We start from the raw sequence: 11,467 nt of genomic DNA on the forward strand, positions 1-11,467 counted from the left end.
TGAGCTGGAATGAGGTCCGGGCCCCTAATTACCTGGCTCCAGGTACTAGAGCACTCGTTACAGGGTGGTGGAGTGTGTAGGCTTTGGGTACGGAACCAGCTAAGCGGCTACACAGGGCTCCGGACCACCCCAGGAAACAAGCACCCGCTCTCCAGAGTAGGTCCCTAGGGGTCCGGACCCTTCTCCAGCAGCAAGAGGGTCCGAATCTGTACGGCACTCCAGCAGCTCAATGCAGATCTTAGTTGTAGCAACAAGAGTAGATGTCCCCGCGGGGGTTAGAAAAGTAAAAACTTGAGAATCGGAATGCGAATTTAAATTTTGACACAAAGACAGAATTGAGAGAAATTATTTCCTTTGCAATCTTGATGTACATGGCTTGCGCGATGGATGCCAGAGGCCGGGTTTACGAGGTCGGACCTCCACCGCTCTGAGCCGCGCGTTAGCCGGCGGTGCGATGGATGCCAGAGGTCGGGTTTACGAGGGTGGCCCCCAACCGCTCTGGGCCGCACGCTAACTCTATCTTACTACAAAGGAAAAGTTTATTTCCCTGCTCTGCCTAGGTGTAAAACTTACACAGATGCTCTATGTTCCATGGGTTGGGCAGCGACACTCCATCTTCTGTGGCGAGGCGAACGCATCCGGGCCGGCATACCTCTGTGACCTTGAAGGGCCCCTCCCAGCTGGGGGAAAGTTTGTGGAGCCCTGCTCGGTTCAGGATCCGTCTGAGGACGAGGTAGCCAGCCCGGAGCTCCCTACTGTGCACGAACCGTTGGTGATAGCGCCGGAGCGCCTGGTTGTAGCGTGCGTTTCGGATTGCTGCCCGCCATCTTCGTTCGTCAACGAAGTCCATGTCGTCTCGCCGCAGCTGCTCCTGCATGGATTCGTCAAAAGCCTGGACCCGTGGTGAGCCCAGGTGAATTTCTGGGGGAAGGCATGCTTCAGCCCCGTAGACCAGGAAGAATGGAGTCTCCCATGTGGCTCGGTTGGGTGTCGTCCGGTTGCCCCATAGTACGCACGAAAGCTCGTCAACCCATTTGGCACCATGCTTCTTCAAGCAGTTGTAGGTGCGGGTCTTGAGTCCCCTGAGGATTTCTGCATTCGCTCTCTCAACCTGCCCATTGCTGCGGGGATGTGCCACGGACGCAAAGCATAGCTGGATGCCGATGTCCTCGCAGTACTCTTGGAAGAGTCTGCTTTGGAATTGGGTCCTGTTGTCCGCGATGATGCGGTTTGGGACGCCAAATCTGCACACAATGGACTTGAGGAATGCGACTGCTGATTTCTTTGTGATATTCACCACATGGGTAACCTCCGGCCACTTTGTGAACTTGTCGATGGCGACGTAGAGGAACCGGTACCCGCCGACGGCCCGGGGGAATAGCCCCAGGATGTCCACACCCCACACAGCGAACGGCCATGAGGGCGGAATCATCTGTAGAGCTTGAGCCGGTGTGTGTATTTGCTTTGCGTGGAATTGGCATGCTTTGCAGGACTTTACCAGCTCAGCCGCATCCTGGAGTGCTGTTGGCCAGTAGAAGCCATGCCGAAAGGCCTTGCCAACAAGCGTGCGAGATGAGGAATGACTTCCACACTCGCCTCCATGGATCTCCGCGAGCAACTCGTGGCCCTCTCCCTGGGAAATGCACCGCATGAGGACACCATTGGCGCCACGGCGGTAGAGATCCCCTTCTACCACCGCGTAGTGTTTAGCCAATCGGACTATGCGCTCAGCGGACACATCGTCATCAGGGAGGATGTTATCTTTCAGGTAGCCTCGGATCTCGGAGATCCATGCATCGGGAGCTTCCTGAGCAGGTGGGAGTGGCTCTGTGAGGTCACAAGGATCCTCAACAGAGCACACAACCCAGGCTGGGCACCATAGGTGGGATGCCGCCGGGATTGCTAGCTTCGAGGTGCTAGCTTAATCCCCTTCACCCAGTTCGGCAGGCCGGGCGGTAGGTCTCAGTAGCCGCCTTTCGAAGACACCCCTGGGCACGGATGCCTAGGTAGATGCTCTTGCGGAGAGATCATCTGCTGCTGAGTTGAGTTCGCGGGGAACATGTTGCAGTTCCAGGGCGTTGAAGTCCTTCTCGAGCTTCCTCACGTGCATGAGGTACGCCGCGAGCTGGGGATTGTTGCAGCTGCAATCCCCTCGGACCTGCTTGATGATTAGCTGGGAATCCCCCTTCACCAGAAGCTGCCGGACCCCCAATGAGAGGGCTTGCCTCAGGCCAAAGATCAGAGCTTCGTACTCCGCCATGTTGTTGGTGGCCTTGAACTCAAGGTGCACCATGTACTTCAGCTGATCACCGGTTGGGTCGATGAGGACCACACCAGCTCCAGCCCACTTCTTGCGGGCGGACCCGTCGAAGAAGAGTGTCCAGTGGGGCTCGGTGAAGACTGGTGTCCTGATTTTCGGCTCCGGGGGTCCGGCATTGACGTCCGGACCCCCAGAATTGCTTGGGGAAGGGGTCCACTCCGCTATGAAATCAGCCAGGATCTGGCTCTTGACTGCAAGGTGAGGCTGGAAGTCCAGTTGGAACTCAGCCAGCTCTGCCGCCCACTTGGCGATATTGCCTGTGGCGTTGGAGTTGTGTAGGATCGCTCTTAGCGGGTAAGAGGTCACTACGACAACTCGGTGTGCTTGAAAGTAGTGGTGCAGTTTCCTGGACGCAATAAGTATCGCATAGATAAGCTTATGCGTCTCAAGATACCTGGCCTTCGCCTCGTGGAGGACTTCGCTGATGTAGTAAACTGGCTTTTGGACGGTCCGGACCCTAGTTACCGGGTCCGACTCTCCCTTATCCACCACATCAGGCCCTTGGGCCCCCAGCGGTTCTGGGTTCCCACTGGGACGAGGCTCCTCCGGACCCGCTTGTGCGGGGTCTGGACCTTCAAGCTGGGGTAAGGCTGACGGGCCCCCGTGTCCGGGGTCCGGCTCACCATCTTTGGCCGGGGAGACCCTGGTGTTCCCCTGGCGAGCTTGCTCCGTCCTTTCGGCGACCAGCACCATGCTGACTGCCTCCGCAGATGCAGCAAGATACAGAAACAATGGCTCACCGGGTTCTGGAGCCACCAATACTGGCAGCGAGGTGAGGTGCTGCTTCAGTTCCTGGAAGGCCTGTTCAGCCTCTTTGGTCCAAGAAAATGGACCGGTCCTCCTCAATAGTTTGAAGAAGGGAAGGGCCCTCTCAGCCAGCTTCTGAACGTCCTTGATGCGGCCAGGAGGCCTCATCGCTTCGATTGCCTTGATTTTGGCTGGGTTTGCCTCGATGCCTCGATGTGATACCAGGAAACCCAGCAGCTTCCCTGCTGAGACGCCGAAGATGCACTTCTCGGGGTTCAGCTTCGTGCGCGTGGCGCGGAGCCGGTCGAAGACGAGGGACAGGTCCTCCACTAGTGTTGACCCTACCTTAGTCTTGACCACAATGTCATCGACATAAACCTCAACAATGTCTCTAATTAGATTACAGAAGGTTTTGTTCATAGCTCGTACAAACGTGGGTAAGGCATTCCTTAGACCATATGGCATGACAATGTAGCAATAAAGCCCATCTACTGTTACAAAGACAGTATGCTTCCTATCCCCTCTAGACATCTGAATCTGGTGGAAACCAGAGTATGCATCTAGGAAAGACAAAAGGTCACACCCGGAGGTGGAGTCCATGATCTGATCGATACGTGGAAGAGGATAGGGGTCTCTAGGACATGCCTTGTTGAGGCTGGTGTAGTCGATGCACATCCGAAGCTTCCCGTTGGCCTTTGGGACGACGACCAGATTGGCCAACCACTCGGGGTGGTGGACCTCCTCGATGAAGCCAGCGTGAAGGAGCTTGCGGATTTCTTCGCGGATGAAGTTCTGCCGCTCCACGGACTGCTTCCCGAGGCTTTTGGCGCACCGGCGTGGCATCGGGGTAGATCCTCAGATTGTGCTCGATCACTTCCCTGGGGATCCCGGGCATCTGTGACGGTTCCCAGGCGAACACGTCGACATTTGCCCGGAGGAAAGCGATGAGCGCGTCTTCCTATTTCTCCTCCAGGTTCCCTGCAATGCGGGTGGTCCTGGTGGAGTCCGCTCCAATCTGCACCGTCTTCACGGGAACATGGTCCGGATCGGACGGTTGGACCTTGGGAGCCTTTGCAGGCGCCCTGGGTTGCGAGGTGGATGGATCCTCCTCGGAACGTGCTGCCTCTGCCGCCAGAGCATGCAGTCTTTCAACTGCCGCGATAGCAGCGGTGCGATCGCCCTGCACGGTGAGGACTCCGGCAGGGGAAGGCATCTTCAAGACCAAATACCCGTAATGAGCAATGGCCATGAAGCAGTAGAGTGCCGGTCGGCCAATGATGGCATTGAACGGGAGGTTTACTTCCGCAATATCGAACAGAACGCTCTCTGTGCGGAAGTTCTCCTCGGTCCCGAACGTGACCGTTAGTGTGATGCTCCCCAGAGAGAACACCGGATGTGGGCCAACTCCGGAGAATGGGCGAGAGGGAGTCAGCTTGGACTCCGGGATCTGCAGCTGCTTGAATGCTGCATAGCTGATGATGTTGAGGCCAGCCCCACCGTCGATCAGCACGTGGTAGAGCCTCACGTTGGATATGACAGGAGCGGTGGCTAGGGGTAGTACACTAGCTCCGGCCATATTCTCCGGGCAGTCGGATGGCCCGAAAGAGATGGTGGTGTTCATCCACCTCTAGTTAAGCGCCGCCTTCGGGACCCCCGGCTTCACCGAAAGGACCTCTCAGCGAAGGGTCTTCACGTCCCGCCGGGAGACAAGCTCCCAGCTCCCGCCGTACATTACGTACAGCTTCTTGCGGCGATCGCCATTGTCGAAATCGGAGTCGTCGTCGTGGTAGACGCCCTTCAGCTCCCGAGCGGGGGACTGGTACCCCAGCTCCTTCTCCCCAGCAGCGGCTCCGCTGTCGGAGGCCTTCTCCTTGCCAGGCCGCTGGCGAGGAGGGGGTGAACCGTCCTTGGAGGACTGCTCACGCAAACCACTGACCCGCTTTGCGAGCTTCTAGATCTCACGACAGTCAGCGGCGCTGTGGCGAGCGGTGGGATGCACTGGGCATGAACCTCCGCTTCCACCTTGCGGGCGAGGGCGTTTGCCATGTGCATTATGGCCCCCAGCCACTGCTGCCGCAGCTGGCGCTGCTGCTGCAACGACTGGTCCGCCAGAATGCAGTTCCCCACGGCTCCGGTTCTTGTTCTTCTTCTTCTTGCCACCGCCCTGAGCGGTAGCTCCGGAGCCACCAGCCTTGGTGTCTCCGTCTTGGGGGGCTGAGTGCCATGCACAGCCCTCAGCGGCCCTGGCGCACTTGTCTGCCAGGGAGAAAAGCGTAGTGACGCTTTCCACCTCGTGTGTCGCCAGCTTCTCGAGCATCTTCTCGTCACATACCCCCTGATGGAAATGTAAGGATCGATGGACCAAGAGGGGGGGTGAATTGGGCCTTTTTCAATTTCTAAAACAAAGTAAGGCAACCTTAACTTATGCAAAGCTAGTAGGGCACCAATTCACCAACCGGATAACTAAGCTACCTACACAAGCTAAGAGAGATAAAAACAAAGTAAAGCCTAGCAAGGTAGAGCTAAGTTATGATCTCTAAGTCAAGCTCATGAATAAATTGCATGAAAGAAAATGCTTGAATATAAAGAGTGGACAAGAGACAACCGGATTTTTTCCGTGGTATCGATGTGTTGGCACACACCCCTAATCCACGTTGTGACACTCTCAAAGAGTCTTGTCACCTCCCAAGTCACCGAGACGAGGGCGCTCACTAAGAGTCTCCGTTCACCATCCCGGCGTGGTGGAGATCAAGCCACGTACAATCTTCTTCTCCGGGCTCCCACAATCCTTGGCAAGCTCCGCGAGAAAACACCTCGATCACCAAGATCGCCTAGGTGATGCCAATCACCAAGAGTAACAAGCTAAGGCCTTCACTTGAGCAAGAACTGATCACCAAGAACGGATGCACACTAGCTTCTCTCTACTCAAGTCCTTAATCTTGCTTCTTGATTGATTGAATGCACAAGTATGTGAATGATGAAGCTCAAGGTGGCTCTTGACTATGGTATGAGTGTTTGGATGTTGCCTGGTGTCAAGAGTGGGCGAAATGACCCATTGGAGGGGTATATATAGACAGCTCACACAAATAGAGCCGTTGGAGAAAAGCTGCCAGAAAACTGCGTATCGCCGGTTAATCCGACGTTCCCCCCATTGTCATCGTCAGTTTAACCGGTGAATGTAAACTGCCTCTTCTGAAAACTAGCCGTTACAACTGGGGCAGATTAACCGACGTTCCATCGGTTTAACCGGTGAGTGTAGTTGTCCACTGAACCATTGAAAAACCAAGTCTCTGGACAACTGCACCGACGTTAACTCAAACCTATCGTCGGTTTAACCGGTGAGTACAACTTTTAAATTCCTCTGAAAAACCATCTCACTGGTCAATTGCACCGACGTCTTGATTCAAACAGCGTCGGTTAATCCGGTGAATAGAACTTGAATTTCCCTGGAAAAACCAACTCTGGACCAATGCACCGACGTTAAATTCAAACACGTCGGTTTAACCGGTGTATTGAATTTGTCCAGACTCTGCTGACTTCGTTTAACCGACGTATAGAAAATTGAGAGCGTCGGTTAAACCGGTGTATAGACTTTTTCTGATTTTGTCTTTTCTGATTTGAGTCTTGAGTGAAATCCAAATATTCTTGAGATATAGTTTGAGAACCACTTATTTGAACTTCTAGAAACCTGAGTGACCATAGTGTGCATCCATTTTCAAATGACCATGTCCATGCTCAAGTTACTAAGCCTTAACCCCTCTTAATAGTGCGATCACTACAAAACTATAAAACCTATACTAACCTAAGTGTCCTTCTCAACCTTGTGACACTTAGGACTAGAAAGATCCTTAGCCTTGACATATATATAAGTTGAAAACCGAGATCGCCTTTTAGAATAACCGAAATTGAGGGGCCTCTTTTGACATATGACCAAATGAGCGATAATGATCTATTAAGCTACACAAACTCATTAGTCACAATAATGGTTGTCATTAATCACCGAAACATACCTTGAGGGCCTAGATGCTTACAGGAAAGCAGTGATAATAGATGCATCTGAGATACGAGGAATGGTACCCCGTACCTTGGTGAAGCACGAGATGAAGGCCCGGAGCGTTTCTCCAGGTTTTTGCCTCACGGCGTGAAGGTGTGCCTCCACACCATGCTGCTGGTATGCGCTGGCGAAGTTCGCTGTGAACCTCGCACAGAGCTCTTCCCAGGACTGGATCATCCCAGGTGTAAGGTTCATGAGCCAAGTCCGAGCTGGCCCAGACAAGGCTACATGAAAGTAGCTCGCCATGACGGCGCCGTTACCACCAGCAGCTGTGATGGCGGTAACGTACACCTGCAGGAATTCCGATGGGTTAGTGGTACCGTCGTACTTCTCCGGCAGGTGCGGGCGGAACTTGGACGGCCATGCCATGGCGCGGAGGTGCTCCGCCAGTGCAGCACAGCCCACCCCAGCCACCGGTGCGCCTGACTGTATCCGGGCGTTCACCGGGGGCTTGGGCGCCACCACGTCCAAGTCGGCGTTGAGGTTGCGGCCCTCAATGTTAAGACGGCGCTCTCGCGCCCTCTCGACAGAGATGTGGGCATCCTCTCCCGCGCGCCGGCGGTTGAGCTCCGCCCGCAGGTCTTCCGTTCGTGCACCCCTCACGATGGGGGAGCGCACGGATGTCGACGCACCGTCCTGACGCTGGCGGTAAGGTACCACCGCGTTGCCCGGCGGAGGTCGTTGCCCAGTCCTTGCAGAACTAGGGGAGGCCTGAGCCAGGTGGAGGAGACGGTCAACGTCGTCCCGCCACTGCCTCAGGGCGTCTGGCGAGGCTGCCTCAGCCGGGGGGTTGCGCAACAACTCCCTAGCTGCTGCCAGCGCTCCGCCGCTCGCAGCTTGTGAGGGGGCCCTTGATGGGCGCCTTGTCTCTTGCTGCCGAGCAGCGCGCGCCGCCATCACCGATGGCTGCTCCACAGGTACAGTTGCCCCTGGAGCAGGGACGCGAGAGGCACGTGGCGTGGAGGACGCCACACCCTCTGTCATCTCCACGTCGTCCACAGGAACCATCGAGACGAGGAAGAGATGGGCTGCGACCAGCTAAAGCTCCCCTACCTGGCGCGCCAAATATCGTGGTGCTGCAAACCACAGCCGGGTGGCGGAAGGCACCCGCCCTAGCCCAGAGGGTGTATACTCGGGGTTAGCTAGTCCTAGTTCGATCTCTCCCAAGAACACGATGAACACCGCAGGATTAGAGTGGTTCGGGCCGCCGGAGCGTAATACCCTACATCCACTGTGTGTTGTATTGCCTTCCCTCGAGAGAGATAGAGAGAGAGAGTTCGCGAGAGCTGTTGTGTCTGGAGAGCTTGTAGTGCACAACAAGCGCCTCCCTTTTATATCTAAGGGAGGCGCGTACATAGCTGTTGGGTCTCCGACAGGTGGGCCAAATGATGTAGTATAAGATAACGTACTGTTCATATATTATGGCGTCGCAGCAAAGGAGATCTCTCTCCTGGATTCCTCTGCCTGCTCCTGGAGTCCCTCGCTCATCATGTCCAGGCGCTGTCTTGTCGGGACGATGCCAGACGTAGCTAGTGGCGTCGCCTGCCACGTAGCTTTACGGGCTGTGTAGCTTGCGGTGTAGGCGGCATGATGGAAAAGTGACGTGCCGTCGTATCTATTTAATGCTGCAGACGGGCTCTACGCGGGTGCGGCACAGGCGGCTGCACTGTGCGCCTTGGTAATACGCGGTGCACAGTGAGGCCTGACAAAGGTTGTCCCGCGTGCCGCGGCGACAGAGCACGCCACAACCATCCGCATTAAATGCGCTGGGAGACTCGCACACGAGCCCGCGCCTCCGAGACACGTGACGGTTCCGGACCCCCACGCGGTAAAAGGGGGGGTCCGGACGGACGCAGGAGGTCCCGGACCCCTATGGGGGTTCCGCGGCCTCAGTTGTCAGCTCGGAGCTTCCCTTCATTAGAGACACGTGGCGTCTCCGGACCCATCCGCAGGCGGGGAACGGGTCCGGGGCCGTTGGCCTGGTGAGGGAAGAGCCTGACCCGTGGGGCCTGGCTACTCCGCCCTTTTCGCGCAGTTACGGGTAACTACGCGGGTCCTGCCTTGCCGCAGTAAGAGTGGGTATCCCTGCTACAGGGTACCGATAAATTCTATTTTATTTAGGAATAAGTTAATTTTACCCCCCGAACTTGTCAACGAATCCGGATTACCCCTCAACTACGAAACCAGAAACGGAAGGTCCCTCAACTATTCAAACCAGACAAATAACCCCCCTGACTGGTTTTGTAGGTGGTTTTCGCTGACGTGGCAGGTGGGCCCCACATGTCAGCTCACGGGCCCCACCTGTCATCCTCTCCTCTCTCTCTCCACCTCTCCTCCCCTGCCTCCATCCCTGCAGCGCCGCCGCCCTTCCTCCGCCGTCGCCTCCCTCCCTCCCTCCGCCACGGTGCGCCACCGCTGCTGCCTGGGCGTGCCGTGCTCCGCTGCTGCCTGGCGCCACGCCCTGCTCCGCCCCGCCACGCCCCGTTGAGCCGCTCCGCCGCGCACGGGCGGAGCAGAGCGGGCGGGGCCAGGAGAGCTCGCGCACGGCGTGGTCCAAGGTGCGACAAGGCTCACCCCAGCAGAGGACGGTGAGGAACGGTGGCGGAGGGGCGGCGCGACGAGGAGACGCGGTGGCAGACAGCGAGCTCCGCCAGGAAGGGTCCTGCAGGATGGGAAAGCGGCGATTGAGCGCCGGAACCGGTAGGGGAGAGGGAGGAGGAGCTCCCCACGTGAGGAATCGGCGAGGGGCTCACCGGAGAGGATGAATCGACGACGGCCAGCGGCGGCAATGGAGGTGGTGGCGGCGGGAATGGAGGAGATGGGGAGGAATGGCGGACGAGCGCGACGCCCCGGCAGTCCGCAGCCACGCTGGCCTGGCCAGCGGCCGCCGGCGTGGCGCGCCGCCCTGCTGTCCAACGGGAGGGCGAGCAGGCAGGGGAGAAGGGCAGCGGCGCTGCAGGGATGGAGGCAGGAGAGGAGAGGTGGAGAGAGAGAGGAGAGGAGAGGATGACAGGTGGGGCCCGCGAACTGACATATGGGGCCCACCTGCCACGTCAGCGAAAACCACCAACAAAACCAGCCAGGGGGTAATTTGTCCGGTTTGAGTAGTTGAGGGACCTTCCATTCCTGATTTCGTAGTTGAGGGGTAATCCGGATTCGTTGATAAGTTCGAGGGGGTAAAATGAACTTATTCCTTTTATTTATGTCATACTCCCTTCTTTTCCTTCCAACAAGGCGCGTGCAAGAAAAAATATCAAACTTCTCAAGAATGAGCAGGAGAAAATAAACATTCATAAGCTTATTACTTGACATGATTTCTATATGTCTGAGTTCAATTCTCTCAAATCTCAGTTAGCGATGTTGGAACCCAGCCGCGCACACACGGCTGGTCACAAGAGCACATGACACGCAAGATTAATCATTTGTGAGATTGGATATCATTATTTTGAATTGACAAATAATTTTCAGTTGCATGGATATATTTTTTTTATTTTTAACTATGAAAATATATATTGCCTTTTGGTTTGTTTGATGTACATCATCCGACACGTTAGCACAAGCATGCGTACGACTGAAAACTACGGGTCTGTTTGGCAGGGCTCCGGCTCCTCCAAAAACAGTTCTGGCTCCGGCTCATTTCTAAATTGCCTTTTGAAAAACGTTTGACAAAACATGTTCACCTGTTGGATTGAGACGGTAAAATATCTAAATTGCCCATTTCTTTTTTTCCTTTTCTTCCTTTTTTCTTTTTTTCTCCTCTTCTTTTCTTTTTTTTCCTTTTTTTTTCCTCCTCTCATCTTATCCATTCGCCCCACCGCCGTCGTCTCCTTCCTCGGACTCGTCGCCCAGCTCCGCCGCCTTCTCCAAGCGGCGGCGGCGGCCCGCATCTCCTTCTCGCGGCGGCGGCCCGCGCCGACTCCTCCCGGCGGCGGCGGCCCGCATCTCCTCCTCCCGGCGGCCGCCCGCATCTCCACCTCCCGGCGGCGGCGGCCCGCGCCGACTCCTCTTGGCGGCGGCGCCTGCGCCTCCTCCTCCTCCACACGCCGACAGCCCGCATCTCCTCCGCCCGGTCTCCCGCCGCCGCCCGGCCCCGCCGCCTCCACGGACCTCGCTCCGGCGGTCCGGTAGCCCTCCTCCCCGCTGTGCCGTGCCCCTGCGGCGGCCGTCGGCCGCGTGGCCGCGCGCACCCGCGCCCGGGAGTAGAGTTGGGAAGAGCGAGGAGGAGCCGCACGGAGCCACGTTCCCGTGGCTTCACCTCCCAACTGAAAACCGAAAACGGCTTCACGACGAGCAGCTTCGAGGATGGAGCTGGTGCGCACTCACCCATTTGGCAGCTGGTGCGCACT

The sequence above is a fragment of the Panicum virgatum genome, chromosome 9K, assembly GCF_016808335.1.
Source record: "Panicum virgatum strain AP13 chromosome 9K, P.virgatum_v5, whole genome shotgun sequence".
Taxonomy (NCBI): domain Eukaryota; kingdom Viridiplantae; phylum Streptophyta; class Magnoliopsida; order Poales; family Poaceae; genus Panicum; species Panicum virgatum.